At 40.6% G+C, this 26,506-nt stretch overlaps 1 protein-coding gene and 1 long non-coding RNA gene across 6 annotated transcripts in view; one reads left to right on the top strand and one right to left on the bottom strand.

Annotated features, from left to right (window-relative positions):
* Positions 1-26,506, top strand: part of FRMD5 (FERM domain containing 5) — a 307,695-nt gene that overhangs the window by 215,750 nt on the left and 65,439 nt on the right. The gene's annotated exons all lie outside the window — the stretch shown is intronic.
* On the bottom strand, positions 18,202-21,145 carry LOC118553083 (uncharacterized). The gene is made up of 2 exons (XR_013450151.1): positions 20,555-21,145; positions 18,202-19,491 (listed from the first exon to the last, which is right to left on the bottom strand). It is a non-coding gene; the product is annotated as an uncharacterized LOC118553083 (long non-coding RNA).

Below are 26,506 nucleotides of genomic sequence, written 5' to 3' on the forward strand. Positions count from 1 at the left end.
GGAACAGCACTGAAGAAGAAAATCTTAAGGGACAAGAGAATACATCTTCAGCTATACGTTAGTAAGTGTGGCAGTGTGAGGATAGAAGGAGAAAAGGGGGAAAGAGAAATAGTGTCACATCCTACAAGCTCTCAACTTGCTTAGATTCTCTGAATTCTAGGAAACATAAATCTTCCAGGAACAGTAAATGGTAGATGAAAGATAGGATTAGGAGTCAGGATCTGGTCATGGCAAACATTCCCTTACCCCATCTCAAAGGGAGATTATCAATACAAATTATGGAGAAAAAAATAAAGATCACCAAATGGGTAGTTTGAATAGGGCTGATGATATAAAGGATGGTCCCTAAAACTTCAGTTGGGATCATATAAAAGTTTTTAAATGGAATTAGATATAATAATAAATACCATCATTTTCCACAGCCCTCTGAAAGTACAGGAACTTCCCCAACTTACACATAGGTTTAGAATTTCTACATTGGTTCATAGAAACCTATAATATATTTATCCAGAGAAATAATATTATAAATTGTGATGAGAGGGGTACCTGGGTGGTGCAGTTGGTTAAGTGCCCAACTCTTGGTTTTAGCTCAGGTTGCGATCTCAGGGTCATGGGATTGAGCCCTGCATAGAGCTCTGTGCTCCGTGCAGAGTATTCTTAAGACTCTCCCTCTCCCTCTGCCCCTCCCCACCGCATGCTTGCTCTCTAAAATAAATAAATCTTTTAAAATAAATAAATAAATAAATAATGGTGAGATTTTTAGGTTAGCCCACAAAATAGTTAACTCATCGTATAATTGACGAACTGTGCTTTTGTGATGCAAAGAAAATGAGTTACAGTACAGGTTGTAAAAATTAAACTCAATATGAAATAATTGAGTAATAATTGAATAATAATACAGTGTTTTAAATTGTGAATGTAAAAAAATAAAATAAAATTTTGAATGTAGTGTTTAATGAAAACCACCTTATCAGAGGCTGATATGGAAGTAAATGGAACACTTTAGAGTGGTGTTGAAGTAGGCTTTTGAATATTTTCAGGGGCTTCATACCCAACTCACTAATATTTTATTTGTCTATCCTTGCTTCAAGGCATATTGATTTCACATTCACTGAAACCAGTATATAACTAGATCTGCTCTTACGTACACCAGCTATCATTTGGAACATTTTTATGTTTACAAGTTGACTGAAGAGAGAGGGAGAAAGGAAAAGACAAAAATATTTTGAGATGGAAGAAAATTGTATGAGGATATAGTAAGACAAAAAATATGTGTGGGAATTATGAATTACTTTTATTTTCTTTCATTAATCTTTCAAGAGTAAATGTGATTTACCTTTATAATGAAAAAATTAAAACTTTCTTTTTAAAGAATATGTGGAATGAGGAAAACATTGCCTGTGGTGGTATTAACTAAATTGGAGTTCAGGAGGGAGATGGGTCATCTCTTTATAGGGGCAATTGAAGCTATAGAATTGGATGGGAAATCCCAGAAAGACATCACAGAACAAAGCAACAGATTAGAAGAAAAAACCCTGGGGAACACCAACATTTAAGGGATAGAAAAGAGAGTCTGAAATAGACCGGAGAGAATGGTATCTTAGAAGCCACATGGAAAAATCTTTAAGAAACACACACAAACAGGGGCGCCTGGGTGGCTCAGTCGTTAAGCGCCTGCCTGTGGCTCAGATCGTGATCCCAGGGTCCTGGGATCGAGCCCCACGTTGGGTTCCCTGCTCCGCGGGGAGCCTGCTTCTCCCTCTCCCTTTGCCTCTCCTCCTGCTTGTGCTCTCTTTCACTATCTCTGTCACTATCTGTCTCTATCAAATAAACAAAACCTTTAAAAAACACACACACACACACAAACAATGAATCATGGAACACCACATCAAAAACTAATGATGTAATGTATGGTGATTAACATAACAATAAAAAAATTTTTTAAAAAATTTTTTAAAAAAGGAGATTGTTTTCCATGGTGTCAATCCACAGAGATGAGGTGAGATGAGGAGAGGCCAAAGATGCTCATTGGTGTGGCCAAAATAGACCAATTCAATTTCTTCTATGCTCCCAGGACTCTCCCACTTGATTCCCAGGGAGGGTAAAGGCTCTCCTGCTAACTTGCAAGATTGTGGGCACTGACAAGAATGATAGTGCCTGTCAGGTAAAATCCCTTCCCTCATAAGAGACACCCTTATCATTACAGGCCCACATCACCGTACACACCAATCAAGAATCAGGTAGCCAATGCCAGAAGGACCATTTCTCACACAACAGCCAAAGTCATGGTTAGTTTTCTCCCTCCAAAGATGGCTTAGAAAGAAAGTGATGAACCAACAATGTATGAATCAGGGGGATGGCAGCCTAGAGCACCTAGAAGAAATGTGTGGGTTCATTTCCGGGCTATTTATTCTTTTTTGCTGACCTGTCTTTTTTTTCCTTTTTGTCAATATCACGCTGTCCTAATTACTGTAGCTTTATAATAAATTTGGAAATTAGGTAATATTAGTCCTCCAAATTTGTCCTTCTTTCAAAATTGTTTTGCCTATTCTAGGTCCTTTGTATTGCCACATGAATTTTAGAATTGGTTTTTTAATGTCTTCAAAAAAACTTGTTGAGAATTTGACACTGCACTGAATCTATAGATCTACTTGAGAATTGATATCTTAACAATATTGCATCTGGAAACCCATGAACACAATATATTTCCCTCCATTTGTTTAGGTCTTTAATTTCTCTCAGCAACATTGTTTGGCTTTCAGTGTTAGAGTTTTTAATATTGCTAATTAGTTGCATGTAAAGTGGTGTCTCGTTGTGGGTTTAATGCAGGTTCCTGATCACCACTGAGATCAAGCTTCTTTTGAGTGTTTATTGGCCCATCAGGTTTCCTCTGCATTGCTTTCATACTGGCCCTGCATTTTATTTACCAAGAATATCTCTGTTCAGGTGATTTTATGGTCTCCTGTTTTTCATCTCTTTTTTGTTTTTATTGGTAGTCAAAATTTTTCTTCTTATTTAGCTCTTGAATTTCAAAATAGTAGTTTAGACTTTGGGGCAAATACCTCTTTACATCTTTTTATTCCTTGTTAACCTTATCCTCTCCTACTTTGTGCCAGTAGGAAGCTCTGCTCTTTCTCATGTGCTCTGGCATGTTGTAGCTTAGGTAATTTTTGAGAACTTTGATTTGAAAGCAAATCATGAGGTCACTTCACTTGTCATTGTCCCTTGGGCAATGCCCAGTTTATCTCTTTGCTCAGCTAATCTGCTCTGATTCCTCACGGTTCACTGCTGTGGACATTCTGTGATTCTGTTCCAACTGAGCACATTAAAAGAGAGAGGTAATTCCCGCGTCACTGGGCAGAACGTGGGTAGCCTGGGGTTCTCACCTTTGAGGCGACAGGCACCTTGGCAGATTGCTCAGCAACTCTGGGAGACAGTTGTCAGAAGGCACAAGAGCCTCAGTCATTGTTCTGTGAACTTGCTTTGAGCGGTGAAAGGGATTTCCAAGTAGCAATTTCTCAAGAAACAATTTTTTATTCATTTTGATTTAAGAAGTAGGCCTTTGATTTCTGGTGGCTACAAGTAAGCTTTCTGTGATTTCTAAGTCCGAGACCTACATGGATCTGGTTGTGTCTTATAGAATATTCTTTACTCATGTTAGAATTCATAAATAGTTAAGTTTTGCCTTTCAGTACTTCAAACATTTGTTGAATACCTACTGCATGCCAATCCATGTCAGGACCCTGAACTGTCAAGATGAAGAAGGCATGGCTCTTGCCCTGAAAAGCTTGCAGATGCCAGAAAGTAGGAAGGAGTTAACTAACTCCCATGCTTTCTTAAAGAAAGAAAGAAAAGGGAAGGTAAAGGTAGGAGCAGGACTACTCTAAGGCACAAAAAGCAAGCAGTGTTTATTTTTATTTTTAATTTTTAAAGATTTTATTTATTTATTTGACAGAGAGAGAGACAGCGAGAGAGGAAACACAAGCAGGGGGAGTGGGAGAGGGAGAAGCAGGCTTCCCATGGAGCAGGGAGCCCGATGTGGGACTTGATCCCAGGACCTTGGGATCATGACCTGAGCTGAAGGCAGATGCTTAACAACTGAGCCACAAAGGTTCCCCTTTCTCCGCCACTGCTGAGCGCCCCTCAAGCAGTGTTTACCTATGGAAACTTGGCCAGGAAGAATAGAGCTAGAAAATTAGATGAATGCCTGCAACATGTGATTTCTAGACAACTGGACAGAGACCAAAAACAGAATGATATTTTAAAAAGTTGGCAATCAGAGGTTTCTGTGCTCCCAGCCCCTTGCTCATGCTCTTCTCTTCGTAGAATACTTTCCATGACCTTCTCACTTAGCCACTTCCCACTCATACTTAAGGACACATCTTAGATTTTATTTCCTATGGGAAGGCTTTCCTCCTTACCTCCCACTTTGGCTAGGGGACCCTCTTATGTTGTTTTCATAGCACTGTACCATATACCCTTAGTGTTCCACTTATCACACTGCATTGAAAATGGCCTCTTTGACGTTCTGCATGGAGCACTGGGTGTTATGCACAAACAAGGAATCATGGAACACTACATCAAAAACTAATGATGTAATGTATGGTGATTAATATAACAATAAAAAATTTAAAAAATGGCCTCTTCGTCTGTCTCTTCCCAATAGACTACATGCGTATCTTTCTTACCATTTACGTTGTGTCTACTACTGTATGAGGAACACTCAATAAATATCTGATGAATAAATGAATAAGCAATGAACTGTCTGGTGAGTAAATGAGCAGATGAACAAATATGGGGCAGGGAAGGGGTGTGGTTAGCCCAGAGAAAGAAAAGGCCTAAATATAAGAATAAGACTGAGGGCTCTGAAGCTGGAGAAATAAATATCTTTAGAGAGAATGTGACAGTAATTGGAGAAGTGCCTTATTTTTGTTGTGTTACTGAGTGTTGTTGGCCTCAGACCCCTCCACAGTTCAGGTTAAAGGCTTAACACAAATTATCAAAAACTGATTATGTGCCAAGTTGTGCTTTAGGTGTCATGGGAATTGTGATTTTTGCCCATAGAGCACTTACAGATCAGGCCTCTGTTGTTATCTAAGTGAAAGGACTACTGGGGAGGAAAAAAACCCCAGGGTCAGGACATAGATCTCCCCTCTAGATTGGGCTCATCTATTAAGCAACACCTTTTAGAAATGGTTGTTCAAATGACTGTAAGTTAAATTCCTCCGGGTGATGACTCCCCATCCTAGTGAAGTGCCTCGTTCAAAGCTGAAATCACCATTGCTATGACCTTTTCTCTGGTGGAGTAACCTCCAAAAAAGTTAATTTGATATATTTCAACAGAATCCTAACATACTGAACGAGTAAGCTAACACCAACAAAAAGAAGTGTAGGAGGTAGGCATAATAAGGCCTCCATTTAGTTTCAGCAGTTAATTGCACAAGTAGAAGATTGGGGCGGTCTGACTTAGTAAAGGAATGCTTGAAATGGGGTTCTAGGTACTCACAGATTGAGGCCAGCAGTGTAAATTTCTCTAAAACCAAATGCAGGTTTAGGTTGTATTAGGGAAATATAACATTCAGATCAAGATTTAATAGCTTTACTATATTATGAAGTTATCATGTATTTGGAGTATCATGCTCAGTACCATCTTCTGAGTTAAAAAAACATTCACAAACCAGAGAATAACGGGCGACATTGACCAAGATCTAGAAATAAGTTGCATGAAGATCCAGTTGTAAGAATTAGGTACTCAGCCTAGGGAAGGGAAGACTTGGAAGACACGGTATAGTAAGTATCAAGTGTTTGAAGGGTAGTCATGTGGGAGTCCGCGTAGGAGATATCTCAGTTCCCTCAGAAGCACCACCAGGATCAGTGCATAAAAGTTACAAGAAGACATTTCTTCTTTTTTTTTTAAATTTTATTACGTTATGTTAATCACCATACATTACATCATTAGTTTTTGATGTAGTGTTCCATGATTCATTGTTTGCATATAACACCCAGTGTTCAATACGTGCCCTCTTTAATACCTATCACCGGGCTAACCCATCCCCCCACACCTCTCCCCTCTAGAACCCTCAGTTTGTTTCGCAGAGTCAATAGTCTCTCATGGTTCGTCTCCCCCTCCGATTTCCCCCCCTTCATTTTTCCCTTCCTACTATCTTCTTTTTTTTTTTTTTTAAACATATAATGTATTATTGGTTTCAGAGGTACAGGTCTGTGATTCAACAGTCTTACACAATTCACAGTGCTCACCATAGCACATACCCTCCCCAATGTCTATCACCCAGCCACCCCATCCCTCCCACCCCCCACCACTCCAGCAACCGTCAGTTTGTTTCCTGAAATTAAGAATTCCTCATATCCGTGAGATCATATGACACATGTCTTTCTCTGATTGACTTATTTCGCTCCGCATAATACCCTCTAGTTCCATCCATGTCGTTGCAAATGACAAGATTTCGGGGTTTTTTATGGCTGCATAATATTCCATTGTGTATATATATACCACATCTTCTTTATCCATTCATCTGTTGATGGACATCTTGGCTCTTTCCATAGTTTGGCTATTGTGGACATTGCTGCTATAAACATCGGGGTGCACATACCCCTTCAGATCACTACATTTGTATCTTTGGGGTAAATACCCAGTAGTGCAATTGCTGGGTCATATGGTAGCTCTATTTTCAACTTTTTGAGGAACCTCCATATTGTTTTCCAGAGTGGCTGCACCAGCTTGCATTCCCATCAACAGTGTAGGAGGGTTCCCCTTTCTCCGCATCCTCGCCAACATGTGTTGATTCCTGACTTGTTAATTTTAGCCATTCTGACTGGTGTGAGGTGGTATCTCATTGAGGTTTTGATTTGTATTTCCCTGATGCCGAGTGATGTTGAGCACTTTTTCATGTGTCTGTTGGCCATTTGGATGTCTTCTTTGGAAAAATAGAAGACATTTCTTCTTATTGTTAAGGATTTGCCACAATCAGAGCTCTTCAGACATGGAGTGGACTATCTCTCTGAGGTGGTGAGCTCTCTGTCACTCATGTGGAGACTGGAAAACCATAACCCTTAGGTCAGGACTGTACAGTTGTACAGACTAGTTAGTTCACCAAGGGCATCTGGCCAAAGGGGAAACTAACGCTGAAATCCAGCCAGTGCTGCGGTAGCTCCATCATGCATCTGGCATCAGTCACCCAGAGGAAGAGGAAGCTTTTTATTGTTCTCCTAAAGGACCCCCAGGTCTATCAGATGCACAGAGATCTCATCAGGTAGGAGATCAGGTCATTAATGCTAACTCCCTGCCCATTCTTATCACCCATTAGTCTGTGGTCACTGTTACATTTAATCAAAACTCAAGAAAATAAAGTGAAGAAGAAAAATCCAAGCATACAGTTTCCTTTTAACCCGAAGGCGTAATTTAATTACACTTTTAAAAGTATTGATACAGGGCGCCTGGGTGGCTCAGTCATTGAGCGTCTGCCTTCGGCTCAGGTCATGATCCCAGGGTTCTGGGATCGAGCCCCGCATCGGGCTCCCTGCTTGACGGGAGACCTGCTTCTCCCTCTCCCACTCCCCCTACTTGTGTTCCCTCTCTCGCTCTCTCTCTATCAAAATAAATAAATAAAATCTTAAAATAAAAAAAGTATTGATACAGGTATAGATGGGGCACCTGGGTGGCTCAGTTGATTAAGCATCCAACTCTTGATTTTGGCTCAGGTCATGATCTGCGTGGAGCCTGCTTAAGATTCTCTCCCTCCCCCCCCAGCCCCTCCCACCGCTCACACTCTCTCTCTAAAAAATAAAAAATAATAAAGTGTTGGTACAGGTGTACCTGTATTACTTAAAAATAAGAAGAATTTTAAAATAAAATAAAACATCGATGCATTTGAAGGCCTCCTTAGCTCCATCCCTTGTGACATTCTGTGATGTGCTGCTGCTGGAGGGAATGAGCTAGATGGGGCGGTCGTCCATGCTTGGTAGGCTCTCATAACAAGGGCTGAGCTCTGCTACCTCTGAGGCATATCCAGTGCCTGTCATAACTTTCTTTGGAGATGAAGTACAATTAAATGTTTCTGCTGAAAATCCTTGTATTTAAATGTGAAACTTTAAAAGCAAGACATGAAATTGTACATATAATTCCATTTCAACTCTACTGCATAGAAATTTTCTTGAACAAAAGACAAAATAGGAACAGATCTACTCTCTGGGGATTGAGATAATGGGTGATTTTTTTTAATGGGTGATTTTTATGTATTTTATAAACAGAAAATGAGTACTGTAAAACAATCTCTCCTTCACCTTGAAAAATAAACATATAGAACATTTTATTTCACCACATGTGGTGTAGGAAGGAAAATGTTCTTTGTCTGTAATACTGAGCTAATGGGTTAGGTCAGTACAGGAAGTTATCCCTGGTGTGTCTAGGTTGATTGTCGAAGGTTAGTAGCATCTTACTGACACAAAAGAATGTAAGTTTCTAAAGAGCCTAAATTTCATCCTCCCACCCTGTCAGCAGCTTACTCGCCGATGGGATTCACACCTTTTACATTCTCATTTCTTTAATCGCATTACTACAATATGCTTCCAAAGCAAACAATGCAATTAAAATCTTTTGGGGAAAAAAGACACCTCATTTACTGAAGAAAGGCTCCTGGAAGTGAGCTTCAGAAACAGACGGGGTAAAATGCTACATCCAAGAAGAGTGAGTTTCCTTAGATACCATACATGTTGAAGCAGGAGAAGGCGTCAGCTGAAAACAAACATCTGATGCAGTACTTTTGACTCCTCAGCTGTGTTCTGTCTCCAGCCCAGTGCCGGGAGGGGAAAGTTTCAAAGACAAAGAAGAGAAGCATGAAGCCGTTAGCCGGAGTAAATGGGCGGGAGTGCCGGCACCAGATAGGCCGCGCTCATCAGGCCAGCGACCTGGGTCGTCTCTCGTTTTTTCTGGGCCTAGAGATTTATCTTAAAAGAAATCTCCACCTGGCTCTCGTTTTAATTCTAGAACTCTCTTTATCTAGTTCATCAGTCACATTACAGTGTAGTAAGTGCAGAATCCAATTGCCCCTTTTTCTTCTGCCTTTCCCTTTGTGATTCGCAGTTTGTGCCTCATTCAGGACACTCTTGTGACTGTCTGTGTATGCGGCAGTCTTCTTGGACTTCAGTCCCGTGTGTCATCCAGGGGCCTAACCAGCTAAAGGGCGTGTTCCCACCGCGAACACACCTCCAGGACAGACATTTTCCACAAGCTCGTACAACTGAAGGAGAACCTTCAGCATGGCGAAGGGACATGTGAATGGGCAATAGTTAAAGTCAGTTGTCAGGTTTCATCATGAAAAGCGGGCTGAGGAGGAAGATGTTTTTATCAGGAAACAGAAGAAATAAGATTATATATCTCCCCCGCAAAAAGCACATCTGTAACCATTCTAGTTCTTACCTCCAGAAAAATCTTAGCACAAAGGGGTACAGTCATTCATCCTTTCTTTCCCAGCAAACTATCCAGTTAACTAGTGTAAGCTTCTTCCTTTCCCCACAGGTTTATCAATGGCATATGTTCTATATGGAAAGTCTTATGGATTTGGTTGGAGACAACATACAATCCTCTCAGGGCCCAGTTATAGTCATTTATTGGCTAAGACATTTAAAATGAGTCCTTTTTAACAAGACCTTTCTGTGTTTGAGTGTATGTGATAATTTTCTGGAATCAAGTAATTGCAATAGTTACATGTAGACATTCTACCTAGAATTTTAACTACGTGGAGAAATTCCACCCAGGGAGAAGGACTTGTTCATCTGTCTTGTTCATCATTTGTAGCCTCAGAACCTCACGCAGAGTAGGTTATGAGCATAGTAGGTGTTGAGTAAATATTTGTTGAATGAATGATTGAATGAATGAATGAATGCGCATGGCTATAAAATTCTGAAAAATTAAAGAATAAAGCAATTTAAACCCCTCTTTGGAGTGCCTGTAAACAAACTCTATCCTTCCCTCTAAATCTGTATTAAGGACTCTAGATGTCATTGGTCTTCATTTATCTACAGTCCTGTCTCAGTCTGTGAAGCATAAAGTAGTGTTGCTTTAGGCATAAATTCCAAATAAAAATGGAACTTATAGGATTTGGGTATAAGCATAGATTTTTCAGTGTTTTTTCACTTATTAACCTTAAAATTCTAGATAGACTTTTTCCCTAAGCAATGTAAGAATAAATGATTGGGAAATGATAGTGTCCTTAGCAAAAGAAGTCTTTTTGTGATTTAGGAAACCTTGCTAAACACAGGACTGTATTTTTCCCTCAGAACATGGAGAGAAAAACAGTTTCCCTTAGCCAGTAAAATCACCCCGCATATTCCATACACACTCAGACACAATAGAATAACATAGATAGATACAAGGCATTCTATTAAAACCACCTTTAGGAAAGCCTCAAGCACCTCATGCACAATAAATGGGCTGTCATCTCTGCAGCTTGGAAAAAAGAAATGTAAAGAAGAGGCATCAGGAGAACAAAAGGAATATATTTCATTTTTCATGTATCAGACGTAGCTTGAAAAAATGAAATACCCAGGAAATTCTTCTGAGAAAGAGGGTCAACCGTTTTGCTCTTCGCTTTCTCACATCTTGGTAAGAGAAGTAGTACTCTGTAAGGCAGCCTGCATCTTCCCCCGTTTTTCAATTAGAGCTAAAGATGGAAAAGATTCCATCTGTAAGAAATGCAACTGATTTTGAGTTCTTAAAAATATTATCTGGGACTTAAAAAGAATCATGATCTGATTTGGAGGATTGGCTTCAAATAATTGGAGTGGGTGGCAGACAGATGAGACAAGAGTGCTTGTGAGTTTAGCACTGATGAAGCTGGGCAGTAGGCACATGGGAGTTCATTATACTCTTCTCTCCACTTTTGTGTACTTTTGAAATTTCCCATTAAAAAAAAAAACCAAAGGTGATGGACCTTCAAAATGGAAAAAAACAAAACAAAACAAAACACATCTTTTGAGGTTAGTATGGTAAATGGTAGATGCATAGAGCATGAAGTCAGAAGCCCATTCATGAGACACAGGTCTCCACCCAAAAACGTACTAACAATGTGACCTTGTGTTAGTTGCTGCAGGTCTTCAAACCTCAGTTTCAATATCCGGAAAATGGAAAAAATGTTAAGCTTACCCAGCACATCAGGCATTATGAGGATAAATGAATTAATATTTCTGAAAATACTATGAAACCTGTGAAATTATACAAGGCTGTAAAGGTAAATAATTTTAATTGAATTATAAACCTATCCAAAGTTGTTTGTGCCTCCTTTTCCCAAAATTTTTTTAAAAGATTTTATTTATGTAGCCAACATAAAACTGCTATTTTATTTATGTATTTTTAAAGATTTTATTTATTTATTTGACAGATACACAGAGAGAGAGGGAACACAAGCAGGGGGAGTGGGAGAGGGAGAAGCAGGCTTCCCGCAGAGTAGGGAGCCCGATGCGGGGCTCGATCCCGGAACCCTGGGGATCATGACTTGAGCCGAAGGCAGACGCTTAATGACTGAGCCACCCAGGCGCCCCTCCTTTTCCCAAATTTGTACTTCATTAAACCAGTTCCAACCAGAACCAGGTCCAAATTGTTCTAAGTCTATACTGTCAGAACAGAACTGAAATAGCTTCCTCTTCTTTTCTTCTGCTTCCATCGGATATGGGAGCTCCGCCTACAGTCACCTCCTCAACTGATATTTCTGCCTTCCTTCTTCCCCTCTGCAATCTTCCTACCATTTACTGCCAGAGAAATCTTCCTAGAATGCCACTTGGATCATGTGACTCCTTTGTTCAAAAACATTCCTGGATCCCCACTGCCCGAGGGATTAATCCAGTTTACTTGAACCACCCTTCAAAGTCTCTACCACCTGGTCTCTAACCTCCCTTCCAGCTCCCTCACACCTGTTCATGTTCTCACACTTTCAGTTCCCAAGCAACAAGTGTTTTTGTTCCCCATTTCTTCTCCTGGAATGCAGGACCCCTCTTCTCCATGTCTGCCCCCATTTTATCAACACCTGGGAAGCAGCCTGAACCGTTCCTCCTCCAAAAGTCTTCTTAAACCTTTCCAGACCAGATAATGTCTCCTTTTTCTCAGTTTTGAACATGTGTGATTTGGCAACGAATCATGTGTTCCCTTGTGATATCACTTTTATTCTATTAAATAGTTAATTACCCCTACTGTTACTTTCTTCCTAGCCTGTCCGGTTAGATTGTAAACTCTTTGAAGGCAAGAATTGTGACTTTTATATCTTTCTGCCTCAAGGCCCAGTCTTTGCACACAGTGGGCACTTTCACTAACATTTATGGGAAAACATTACTGGAACTGAGGTAGCATTTTATAGTCTCTGATGGCCATACTTAGCATATTAATACTAACCTAGTTTGTATTCCTTTGGTTCTTAAAAACAACTTTAATTTTTTAAAATTTTACATAGTACCTCATAGAGTAGCATAGTGGGGAGAAAGTTCAGTCTTAAGTGTTACACAGACCTAAATTCAAATCCTAAGCTAGACATATTAACTGTGTGAAATCCTGGCAATTTACTTGACCTCCTTATTCCTTAGCTTCCTCGGTCATGAAGTGAAAATGTGTTAATACTACTTGCTTTGCACAGTTAAGCACAATAGATGTATAGTGCCTGGCACGTCATCAATAAAAGGCAAGTATTTTCTTAGTGCACATCATATGGCTTTGACAGGTTGTCAAAATGAAGGATCATGGTTCTGTCTAACTCTTGGGGATCAGGATGCCGTAAGTATAGAACAGAGTCAGGAAAAGCTTCTACCCACTTCTCCAAGCCCTGCTACCATGCTTTCTATTTGCTCTTATGCATCCTTAGCCATAAGGGTTATAGGCTAAATATAGCTGGAATCTCTAATTGTCACTCTACATCCCCAGGCCATTCTTCATCCCTTTCTATACTAGGTGAATTCCCTTAGTGAATTCTTTGGAGGCTCCCCTTCAATCCAAATCCTCTTTCTTTGCTTGCTCTTTTTGTTCTTAGCAACCCTAATTATACTCAGTTCTCCTGAAGTCTTCTACCTACACTTATGTCTAGTTTGCCAGCTCTGAGTCTTCTGAGCTACAGGCTATAAATCGTGTTTCGTGTTTTCATTTATTGAGTGATCGATCCGAGGCTGCCTCTTCTAGACGAGACCCAAAGCAATGATATAGACGGATTTTACTCATAAAGCACAATGTTGTCAATACTTGAGGACATAAAACTAGCAGAATGCAAGGTCAAAAGAGGATTATCATCATCTGGAATTGGCCTTTAGTTAATATCTTCTCTACATTAAGGGCAGGCTTCTGGACATGTGTTTGCTTACACATAAGAAAGAACATCAGCGGGACACCTGGGTGGCTCAGTCAGTTGACTGTCTGCCTTCAGCTCATCATGATCCTGGAGTCCCAGGATCGAGCCCTGCATCGGGCTCCTTGCTCAGCAGGGAGTCTCCTTCTTCTCTGCCCCTTCACCCCACTCTTGTGCTTTCTCTCTCTCTCTCAAATATATAAATAGAATCTTTAAAAAAAAAAGAAAAAGAAAAATCCAATATGCCACAATTGAAAAACCTTGTTATGTCACAATTCTGTCATTGTGGGCATTGTTTTCATACTTGGAAAAAGGAAAAAAAAAAAGTATTCCAGGAACAATAGCCATGAAAGCATTAGTTATCAAAGAAATGAACAGGGAAAATGGAATCACAAGATTATCATATTATTATATATGCATAAGGACTTTTGATCGTGCATCTGACCCACTATATAGAGTGACATTTCTGAGATGGATCCCTTGTGACTCATCTATTTAAAGTTGATCCATTACCAATGAATGGCCATCTTACTTTATGGTCATAACAGAAGTTGCATTCATAAAGGCTTTTAAAATAGTAGTTTTGGGGCACCTGGGTGGCTCAGGCATTAAGCGTCTGCCTTCAGCTCAGGTCATGATCCCGGGGTCCTCGGATTGAGCCCCACATCGGGCTTCCTGTTCAGCGGGAAGCCTGCTTCTCCCTCTCCCACTCCCCCTGCTTGTGTTCCCTCTCTCTCTCTGTGTATCTCTCTGTCAAATAAATAAATAAAATCTTTAAAAATACATAAATAAAATAGCAGTTTTATGTTGGCTACATTTTTTCAAACGCAAGATTAGACTTCAATTTGTCTACTTTTGCTACTCATTCTTAAGTCATAAAAAGGGACTCAAATTCTGAATTATAATTGTTTTTCCACAACCCATTATTGCTGAGCTGGTTTGTATTTATCTTTCATTGATTGCAAAACAGACCAGAGGAGAACTGTTGGTTTCCATTATGGGGATCTCATTTTTAAAACATAATCATCTCACTGGAGAAGTTTAGCAAGTGTGAATGTAAATAACTTGCTCTTTCATTTATACCCCATAATGGGTCTTATCAACTAGAACCCATTGAAAGGGAAAAGAAATACTGTCAAAGTCCACTCACTGTATTTGTTAGTCTATTAGCAAGCAAGAATGTCCAGGAAAAAAAAAATCCCAGAGATACCAGGAATCTCAACATAGAAAATATTATTCAGTGAGGTCCTCTTGAAATCCAAAAGGTGACCATATGTCTATGGATCTAAAGCATACACTCGAAGAATGATGGAGTATTAGTGCTGAAAGGGACTTTGGTAACCATCTGGTCCAGAGATACTAGTTGGTGTCTCAGCTAGAGTCAGAACTCTTTGTGTCTCATCTCCTAGTCCATCGTGCACACCTCACTACTATATTTGCAATGTTTTCTGAATCAACTATTAAAATGGATCGTGATTATTTTCAGGCCTGTAATGCCACCTTTGCTACCACTACCTCAATAGCAATTGATTTCTCTGGAACTGCCAGGACTATATTCGGTTTATTTTTAAAGCCAAGCAGTTTTTTCAACCTTAAAATATTTCGTTTTCAAAACCTAAAAGGCTCTTTATTTAGTCCATGATGAATATTTGAGTAGTGTTAAATTTATCATTCTGGCAGTACTCACATTGTACTTGTCATTAATTGTGACTCATCAAAGAATGTTTTGATGTTGAGTCCTTGGCTAACAGATGGCTCTGTTTAGAGGAATTGAGGCAGTGAGCTATGAGGTCCAAGGAGAGAAACTTCTTACATAATTAGTCACTAGCTGTGGTTTGCGTTTGTAAGAAAGCAAAGTAGTCTGTGATGGTGGGGTTAGGCTTTGTATTGAGGTGGGGAAGGCCTCTTTTCTATTCTGTTCAGAGAACGGATAGAAGAACTGACGTCCGTGTTGCTGCTGTGCCAGGTGTGAGTTGGAATGACTTAAACGGCCAGCAGAGAGACACCAAGTCCAACACTGGAGGGTTTCTGTTTCTGTGGGGTCTGTCATAACATTCTGTGCCTGATTGTTAGGCAGAGAGACCACCCCACAGGAAAGAGCAACAGTAGTCCCAATAAGAACTCAGGAATAGAATGCAAAGCAACAGACCCTGCTTTTAGAAAGCATTCAGCTCAGAGGGAACAGAAACATGCAAAAACATCTCCCCGTTCTTTCTCCTTTTCTTCAATTTTTCCTTTTTTTTTTTTTTTTTCCTTTCTAGATGATTTTTCCCGGCCTTTTCACTTAGATCCATCATTTGTACTCAAAGGCACGAGCAGCCCTCAATACAACCTTACTCAGCACCTACATGCCAGCTACTATGTTAGCCATGAGTAGTTAGTCTGATGGTCTGGGTCCTAGTATGTGCGCAAGTGACTCATCTTTCAGAATGGCATTTAGTATCTCTTTGATTTACGTAAGAAAAAGGGAACACATATTGTGTCATAAATGGGACAAAGAGAAACCTAAAAGATAGACTTCAAATTCTCTTAGATATATTCTAGAAATAATCACAAATAGCTTAATATAATAATAGGTGACACATACGGAGCCTCAGTGTCTTCATCTGTAAATAGGATAAGAATACTTACCCTATGGAGTTATATGAGAATTAAATGAAATGAAATAAGCACAGTGTCTCGCCCATAGTAAGGACTTAATAAATGGTCTCTGGTTTAGGAGGGAAAGTAAACTAAATAGTAAACTAGGTAAAGTAAGTAGATAATGATGCTTACTTGTTTGCTAGTACAAGGAAACACAGGAAAAATGATTAGGAGTCAAGGCAAACTGGCAGTTGAATGAATAATCAATGAGAAGAGGCTATTTTAAAAGGGTATTTGGCAAGAGCACAGCATTCAAAATCAAAGTGGTAGTGCTTTCACTGGACGTCACTAGAGGTTTACCTCAGATTGGGGCCCATGACTTAAAAGTACTGAGAGATAAACTAAAGTAATGTAAATGACTAAACACCTTCTGGAAGGTCAACAGGAAACAGTGGAAAGGATCAAGGATTTGGGGTAGACAACTTTTTTTTTTTTTCTTGGTTAAATAATCTTAATTTTCTGATTTTGTTAAAACATTTTTACTATGTTGCTTTTATTTTTTTTATTATGTTCAATTAGCCAATATGTAGTATATCATTAGATTTCGATGTAGTGTTCAACGATTCATTTGTTGCGTATAACACCCAGTGCTCATCACCACACGTGCCCTCCTTAATGCCCATCACCCAGTTACCCCATCCCCTCGCCCCCCTCCCTGCATTTGAGCCCGCTGTTTAGCATTTTTTAGCCACTCCACTAGAAATTATCACAAATACTTTAACACATAATCTCACTCAGTTTTCACGTGTAAAAAAGATGAAGAATATTTTGTAAATTTCAGAGAATTTTTGTGTATAGGCACATTGCCAATTGCAGAACATTATATGAATCAATGTTCAAGGTGCTGAAGGGGAAAGATTTACTCCCTTCAAAAAGATGGACTTAACTGCCTCCTGATGTTACAGGTAACAGAATAAATAAGGGACGGATGATGATAATTCTTCATTTTCACAGAGGGCCGAGTTGAAAGAAGTGAGTTAACAGAGTTTGAACAATCAATGATGCAGACACAAAAGAGAAAAAGCCTAAATAAAAAGTTATGTAAACAGCAGCCAACTATTTTTTTTTTTACAGTCTAAAAAAAATTTTTTTATTATGTTAATCACCATACATTACATCATTAGTTTTTGATGTAGGGTTCCATGATTCATTGTTTGTGTATAACACCCAGTGCTCCATGCAGTATGTGCCCTCTTTAATACCCATCACCAGGCTAACCCATCCCCCCACTCCCCTCTCCTCTAGAACCCTCAGTTTGTTCTTCAGAGTCCATAGTCTCTCATGGTTCATCTCCCCCTCCGATTTCCCCCCCTTCATTTTTCCCTTCCTACTATCTTCTTCTTTTTTTTTTTTTTTTTTAAACATATAATGTATTATTTGTTTCAGAGGTACAGGTCTGTGATTCAACAGTCTTACACAATTCACAGCGCTCACCATAGCACATACCCTCCCCAATGTCTATCACCCAGCCACCCCATCCCTCCCACCCCCCACCACTCCAGCAACCGTCAGTTTGTTTCCTGAAATTAAGAATTCCTCATATCCGTGAGATCATATGATACATGTCTTTCTCTGATTGACTTATTTCGCTCAGCATAATACCCTCTAGTTCCATCCATGTCGTTGCAAATGTCAAGATTTCATTCCTTTTGATGGCTGCATAATATTCCATTGTATATATATACCACATCTTCTTTATCCATTCATCTGTCGATGGACATCTTGGCTCTTTCCACAGTTTGGCTGTTGTGGACATTGCTGCTATAAACATTGGGGTGCACATACCCCTTCAGATCACTACATTTGTATCTTTGAGGTAAATACCCAGTAGTGCAATTACAGCAGCCAACTATTAATGGACATTAGTAATCCCTCCTTGCTTCTGCTTCTAATGAAATTCATAGACTCATAATTTCTAGCCTTTTTGGAGAGATACATAGATATAGGGGAAGTGCTATATAGCATCTTTGACAAACAAAAATGGTTTAAAATTCATTTCATTTGACGCTTTGTAGTGTTGCACAGTTAAGGTTCAGAAACACTAATATAGGCAGTTACCTTTGGGGGATATTTTAGTTGGTATATGACCCAGGGTCAAGATCATAAACTGAATGACTTTGAGATTTCTTCATTCAATCTATTTTTCTTAGGTGACCAGATGTTTCTAAGTAACTGGGATGTTGAAAACTTTGGAGCAGAAAATATGTCATTTCACATCACGTGTATTTTAATTGGTTTGATTTTATTTATTTTCTTACATCTTCCCACAAAACATTGGATTTAAAAGAGCTAAATGAGGAAGAAAGTTCTGATTTCCCTTCTGATGAGCTGTGTTTGTATGAGAGCTGATTTAGTCCCATCAATACTTGAAGGGCCTTAAGGAAAAAAAAATGTGCCTGGATTAAAACATTAAAAATAGAAACATTAATTCCAAGATTAAGTCCCTTGAGTTACTTGACATTTGAAGTAATTTCCCCAAAGTTATTTTCTTTGTAAAGGTTTATAAATTTATGAGAGAAAATACCTTATCCTGCCTAGAGATTATTGTGTCAATTAGGAATAAACAGGATTAGAGAAAACTAAGCATTAGTTTGGAAATGGATCTCCTCTAAGTATGGTAAAAATATATTCAAATTACTAGGTGAAAAAATAAATGTGTGCCCTTCTTTCTTCTTACCCAAGACTGAGTGACTTTCTAGAGTTCTTGTTTGCATGTACTAGTACTTACCCTTATGTCTTTGTCTTACTTGTGGGGAACTTCCCACCAACATACCTAGACCCCAAATGAGTCCCAAATTATCCATCTGAAGACACTTTGGTTCTCTCATAAAGCCAGGATCTCAAGAAAACAGTCTCTGAAGTTGCCACCTTATTCTTGGTTATAACCAGGGTAGAGACAGATCGTTGGAAAACAAGCAACATATAAAATAGAAGAATAATTTGGTCCCTTATTGGAAACTAATACATTCCCCCCAGAAACTGATTGCTCATGAAATGTATTAAGAAGTTGTGTGCTTAGCAAAAACAAACCTCATTCAAGTTTTCTGGTTTGCTGATCTAGACACAAAGAACAGCCTTTATGCAAAGGCCTTTTAGCAATTTGTCCATAATACCATACCTATGTATGTACATGCATACATGAATACAAATAACAGACATACAGAAATACAAATCAAATTTTCAGGTATTCACTGGAGAAACCTCCTAAGATCAATAAAAAATCCCTCATAATAACTGGATCTCTGTTGGCTTTCTTTTGTTGGTCCAATGCTTAGTATTTTTGGTTTGAGATGATAACTTTATTTTAAGCCTGAGAGAGCAGTTGACTTGCCCTTGGCCTAATGATAGCTGAGCAGCTGCCAAAGCCTGTTTCATATCCACAGGAGAAGACTGTCCCTGGAGAGGGGACACATAACCATGCATGTCCCTTTCAAGATGTCTCTTTGGGTACCATGTCAGGAAATGACTTTCCAAGAAGAGGGAAGAATCTGTGTTTGGCTTTTTGATGATACTGTGCACAAATGAGAGACTATGTTAAAAAGTTGAAACTTTAAGAAAATCCTTATTTATTTTGCATTTATGGTGCACCTAAAGCTGAGGACAAATTTTGGGTTTACTTTTTAAGCAAAATATATCAAAGGCAAATAAATGAACTCACATATACAGTAAAATGCCATTTTTTTTCTCCAAAACTCTAGAATCAAAAGGGATATATAATTTGCAGAGGGGGGTGGAGAAAGGGGACGTGTGGTCCTCTTAGCTAATAATAATTATAGCTTCCATTTTCTGATTATTTACCATGTAAAATGCTTAGCATACTATCTAGCACAAACAAGATCCTCAATAAATATCTGTTAAATGAATGGGTGCTAGATATTATATATTATTTATATCATTTATCTCATTTAATCTCAAATGAAGCTACCTATGTATCTTCATGATAAACATAAAGAAACTGAAGCTTAGGTTAAATAACTATCCAGCATCACATAGCTAATAAGCATGGCAGCCAGGATTCCAGACTAATCTGAGTCTAAACCCTATGCATCATCCACCTACACACACACACACAGTGCCCTTGACTTCACTCTCTTTTCAGATCGTCCCTTTTTTTCAGACTACCTCATCGCATTTATTGTGCTGTCCTTGTCAGATTTACTCAACACTATATTCATTGGATCTTATCTTAAGACATTTCCTGAACCAGACCTTGTTGTACCACCAATAATATTACTATCTGGGAAATGGTCTTCCCGTTCTTCACAGAGTAGCTAAGATTGTATCATCCCCAGAACGCTTTCCCTGAATACTTGGGAATTTCCCTGGGCCTGCAATATACCCAAATCCCTTTTCATTTATTCGTTATTTCAGTATCTATTATTCCCCTCCAAATTCACTAATCTCTTATTTCCATTTAGTCACAATTTAAGAATTATTGTTTCAGAACTAGAAGAAACCTCAGCCACCACCTCATCCAAACTCCCTATCAGTTGGCCCAACTTCGCTTATATCCTGTCCCTGTGACATGAAGGCTGTGCCTCTGCTTAGTCCCTTCCATGGAGGTGGGCACGCACCATGGTCAGGAGCACCTGGAAGAACACCACAGAGGTGCTGGGAGAGGCCCCAGCATAGATGTGGGGCAGGGATCATTCACGTCTGTTGAACAGCATTCACAGAGCACTCACTGTGGTCAGGACATGATTGCCAGACCTTGGGGTGAGTAACCAGTGAGTGGGACACAGTCCTCACCCCGAAAGAACATGATCTAATGATTATTCCTTGTGAGAGAATGAGCCTACTGCACAAATGGTCTGTAAAAAAAAAAAAAAAGACATGAGTTTAGAGATGAATATTTTGAGCCTTGAAAGGAAGGAAATTTCATAGATAATTGGAAGGAATCAGAAAAGACTTCACGAAGAAAGGTTAAATTTCACCTTAGGCCTTGCATGCTGGTGGGCACAGTCTTAGTGACGCCGAGGACTGCTTGCTCCCGCTCATCTTGTTGGGCAGGGCTGTTCCATCAAGCCACGAGAAGGCGGCTGTGGCAAGTGCCAGGCTCTGTAGAAAGAGCTGCTACAGAAATGCTAAGTCAAATGCCACAGTTGTGGTTCAGAGATGGCAAACCAGGAAGAGACAACTCCCCTTCCCCACACACATTATCACCCACACATTTTGGGATGGCATGAGGGGGAGTAAGAAGCAACCCCATTTATCTTTGTCGAGTCACTCTTATGCCTGCCTTTTAATATTACTCATCTTACTTTGGCCCCCAAATTCTCACCTTGTTCTCTCACTCAACCCGTGTGTCTGGGGTAGGGAAGCAGATAGGGCTAACTGAATAATTTGGGGGCTGTAAAGATAGCCTTGGAATCACTGTCTCAATTGCTCAACCCTGCCAAATTTCTCCTATAATGATCATTCCACCCAGGTAGCACAGAACTTTTTCATAGAATGAGTGCTTGGGTAAGGATCAAGAAACCAGGGAACGGGTTTCAACTGGGCCATAAACTTTAGGCAAGGCACTTAAGATCTGTGAATTACATTTTCTTGATTTATAAATTGGGAACAACACCTATCCTGCTGGTCTCTGTGAATTCTGTATCTGAGAGTGTAAAACCACATAATAGCTGAGAATACCCTTTGAAGGGTTAAAAATGTGCTGAATATTATTACTAGAGTCTTACTATTAACACACCTAAGTGAAAATAATACCACCCATGGAGGTAACAAATGAAATGTACAATGTGGAAACTTGCTAAGGAGCCTTTCTGTTTACACAAGGAGTGTAAATTGTAGCTAAGGTGTGAGGTTATTGTTGCTGTTGTTTTTGGCCGGGAGGTTGGAGATGAAATGTGAGGGAAGTGGGTGTGAAGGGAGGTATGTGAAGAGCAGAGAAGGATCTACAAGGCTTAGTGAGCATCCTGGTCTCTGTCTTGAGCACAGTAACTTCCAGTGTAGCATTAGAGTAAAGATTCCCCACTGTGTGTTCCTATTGCAATCTGACCAAGCCTTCTCATTGCTGATCTTCTTTTGGTTGAGGAGAACCAGTGACACTTGCTTCCTAACTCTGCTGGCCTCCACAACCCTGGGTTGAGCCTTGCTTGGGAGGCATGGCAGGGAGGGGAGTGCAACCAGAGAGAAGCCCAGAAAGCATGAGTGAGGACTTCATCATACCAGGGTCCTGTCTCCTCCTCCACACTCTACCTCAGCAGATTCTGAGGAGTTCTGCCTCCTTGGGAACTCTCGGAGAACTCTTTAGCAGATACAAAGACTGTCCTATGTTCTCTTGATTGAATTCTTTCCTTGGCCAGGCCTGGCAGGCAAGTCCCTGGGCTGTGGTCTTGGATTTCACATTGCCCCTTGGGTCAGCCTTTGGCATCCTCCTCTGAGCCTGAAACAGAACTGCAAGTAGAGAAGAGAGTCATTCTTTGGGCGTAGGACAGAGCCTCAGTGGAACTTTTCAAGGTCTAGCCCCTGGTTTCTGGGGTCCCAAGCAGTAAGGGGCAGAAGCCTATATTCCTAATTTCAGTAACTTGCTAAGACCCGATATGACCTCCTCCTCAGCAGCACTTTCTTTTTTTTTTTTGTTCTCTTTATTCTGCTTTCTGCTGACCTACAGTTTTCCTCAAGGAATCAAACCAACAATTGTCTCCAACCCCCACCCCCCTCCTGATCACTACTCTTTCCTGATGGACTGTCCCAGGGTTCCAGCAAAGCTGCCTTCAACTGACCTGAGGCTGACCATCCTGATCAAAGAGGACCCAGCTTAGAAGCTGCAGGTTCCCCTTCTTTTCCTATAACATTTTCTTGAGAAACTGCAGGAAAGGGCAGTCGTCATCCCTGAAAGCTCTTCTGCAGTACTGAAGCCCCGCTCACCCAAACGTTCCCTCTGCCTCATGGCCACGCTCCCAGACCAGCCAAAATGCAGCAGTGCGCCGAGAGAGATGGTCTGCTGAGGTGTTACTGGTTTGCAATACCCTGATAAGGAGATTTCATTCCCTACTTGCTGGCAGAGTTATATAGAGTAATTACGTAAGTACTGCTGTGACACTGGGCGGAATCTCATTAAAAACTGTATAAAGAACAATTGAGTTGTGGTGGAGAATATTCGTTTTATTCCAGTTGATTATAATCCATATAATAGAGCATTAGCCTGAGCATGAATGCTGGTGTTGCTTTGGCTTCCTGATAAAGTGTATTTGGAAAATTTTATATATATATGTATATCATAGCATTTGCTTCTGTGGGGCATGATAAAAAGTCAGTATGGGGCAGCTCCAGATTTTCCCACCTGGTGAGGAAGTTGCTCGCTGTGCTGAGCAGATTGTTGTTTGATCTTACTCCTCCCAGGAGGACCACTTGGCCAGCTGGGATGGGACACTCTATGGCAGTTTGACCACATGGCGACTCGGAAACATACGCGAACACACAGATGCACATACAGGCTCAGCCTTGAAGAATGTGCCCCCTTAGCAGCTTAGTCTCCCCTCTCAAAATGGGAGAGAGGCCTGGCCAAGATACAATCTGTCATGGGTTATCGTTCCTCTGTTTTCAAAGAGATAGTGGGCAAGCCCTTTTTTAGCATAAGGATGCTTTTGGTTGATAGCATGTGAATTATCCCTTGATCTATACTGAATATCACTTAAGTACAACAAACAAGAGCCATTCTAAATAGTCTGCTGATATGGCAACCTAATACTCACGAGCATTGAAAGGCAATAATATCTAATATTTTCATACCATCTGACTGCGGTGAGGTGCTTTCACATACATCATGTTGTCCATCTATATTCTATATTTATTTATCTTGAGTAATCTATATTTATACTATAATCTATATTAAATTATCCTGAGCACAAACTGTTTAATTCTTGAAGTCTAAGAGCACCATAAATCATTTTACTTATATTTTTCATTATTAAAAAATCACATCATGGAACATTTAGAAACCTGAGAAAAGCCCTCTTAACCTCAGCATCTTAATATACTGAGATTATGATTTGCTCTTATTTCCTTCCAATTTTCTTCTTAAGCATTTTTACCCATGAAATTATCATACTACACATTTTTAAGTGATTTTCCTCTGTAGCTCACTAGGCTACACCACCTGAATTTTGTTATATGGCCTCATACCATGTTTAAAGGAAAGAAATCAAGATTAATCAACCTCTGTTTATATCTCTCTTGTTCAAAGTCAGTGTCACGTTGCCTAAAATCAAAGTACCAAAAAGATGGTGAGGGGAGGATTCATTCTGTTAAGCACCCAGCTTTCCCTTTCTGGTTATTAAAATAGCTACGGGAGGCAGCTGGAGAGAACCATTTGAGACTCTGAAGATAGCTGTTGCTGGTAAGGATGTCCCAGCTGCGCCTTGTTGTTCAAGATCTCTTCATCATCTCAGGATGCCAAGTCCCAAGCTGCGCTCACTCTGGGGACTCAGGCCCACTGAATAAGAGGGCATGGCCTCTGCCTGCATCATGTAGGAGCTGTGGGTGAAAGTGAGGTTAAGAAGCTCAGTTGATACCTCTTTTAATGAGACTTTGCTGAGAGGAGAGAGAGAGGGGAGAGAATGTGTGCCCAAGTATGCCTGAGACAGCGGAGAGAGAGGGCACAGAACCATCATCCCAAGGACCTGTCATCAGCTTTCACACTAGTGTAGTTCGAGCATGGGTCTTCATCTGTGCGAATGCACGTTTTAAAGGGTAAACTTAATTTCCTCCCCAGACTAGGACTTGCTCCGCTTTTTCTTGAGGAGAAAGGGAGTAGGTTTAGGATCTCATTAAAGCAGGACGTGTTCTTCACTGGTCACATTCTCCTCCCACCCGCACCCCTCCACCCGCCTTGTTCTGCAGAAGCATGTCTAGCACACGAGGCTTCTAGACCAGAGATCTGAATGGGTTTCTTCAGAGGCTGCACCAACTGCTGGTACCTCAGCAGGGAGGGCTGAGCCCCCTGAGCTGTGGGTCTGTGTTTATAATCACAACCTGCCATGTAAGACAACCTCCTAGGCTTTCCGCACACCAAGAAGGAAGAAGGGAGCATTTAGAGACAGTGAGGCATACCTGTGTTGAGCAGGTCGTCCATCATGGTGACCAATACAAGTTCCAAAGCCCCAGGCTCCCTGACAAGTGCTCCCCTCCCCAAGCCATGGAGTCTCCATGCAGCATACAAATATGTATTCTTTCCACTTTCATCCTGTTTGGTTTTTTTCTAAGTAAGCAGAGCTCCCTGAAGTGCACTTACTCTCCAAATATGTACATGGCTGAATGTGAGAGATCACTTCTGTCAGTAACGGCTGCCTTGTGTCCAAGGTATTTTCTTGTGTAACATGCTATTCAATTTAGAATTCCTAATGCATGATTAATGTGTGTTTAGACAGTCATTGCCTAATCGCACTGCTTCTTCACCTTTGGGATGCTGGTGAGTACACAGAGCAGACTTCTGGAAAACACCACTGGCATGTGAGCAACAGTCTGACAGCTCCAGCGTTGCCCAAGGAGTGAATGTTCCGAGGCTCGAGTGGTGCCTGTCCAGTCCTGTGGCTTCCACTGAGCTGCATATGACCTCTCAGTTTTCAGAGATGGGTTCCAGAACCCTTTGGCTCATTCAGCATCTGTGGAGTATGTAGCAGACCAGGCTCCGTAAGTTCCAGAAAGGGAAATTGGATGTGGGCCCTACCTGAAAGGTGCTTACAGTCTAGGAGGAAGTAGAATGTGTTTGTGAACAGTTACAGGACTGGGTGGAGAGTTAGGAGGGCCTTACGGCTGATTTAGAAGAGAGATGGAAAGTCCATTGTGAAGGGGGCTCACGGGGGCTGTGAGTGTAGATGGCCGTGGATGGGAATGGGGGCAAGGCAGCGAGTAAGGAGCTGGTGGTTACTTGGGCAGCGGTGCTGCTGGTGTCGGGGGCCTCTCTGCGTCATCCACATGGGCCCCGAAGCGGTAAGCCTGGGTGCCTGTGGTGCCCCCATGGGTGAGCCTCCCCAAGTTCTCTCCCTGCAGGTTTTGTCTACCAACAGGGGAGCCCAACAGCCTACTTGCTGCCGCTTTGGGCCCATAGGGCTGTGAAGCAGGAGAAGTGTCCCCGAAAGAAATCCTTGAATTCTAAATTTTTATTTACAAAAATGCGATTTGAGTCTTATAATCGGTGAGCAGATGGCAAATAGGAAAGAGAGACTAAAGTATCTGACTCTGAACATTTTGGTCATTTTCATTTCATTTCATTTGCAACCCATCAAGGTCCTTAGAAGATATGCACGTGACTCATCAGAGTCTGAACCCTTAAAGTGGGTCATGCCTGAAAAATGGATGACAACTTTTGCTCTGAGGGATGTTAGTGAGGGGACAGTCTCAGGCCTGTCCTTTTCTGAGAATTCTTAGAACTGGTTACATATAAATAGAGCCTGAAAAAAAATAGGAACTTGGCTTGAAGATAACTTATATATAGAGAGAGTATCAGTACGTGTGTGATTTATACATACTTTGAAAAAAAAAAAAGTACACCCTCTTTATGGAAACTGCTTTAGAAG

The sequence above is a fragment of the Halichoerus grypus genome, chromosome 8 (genome assembly GCF_964656455.1).
Source record: "Halichoerus grypus chromosome 8, mHalGry1.hap1.1, whole genome shotgun sequence".
Lineage (NCBI taxonomy): Eukaryota > Metazoa > Chordata > Mammalia > Carnivora > Phocidae > Halichoerus > Halichoerus grypus.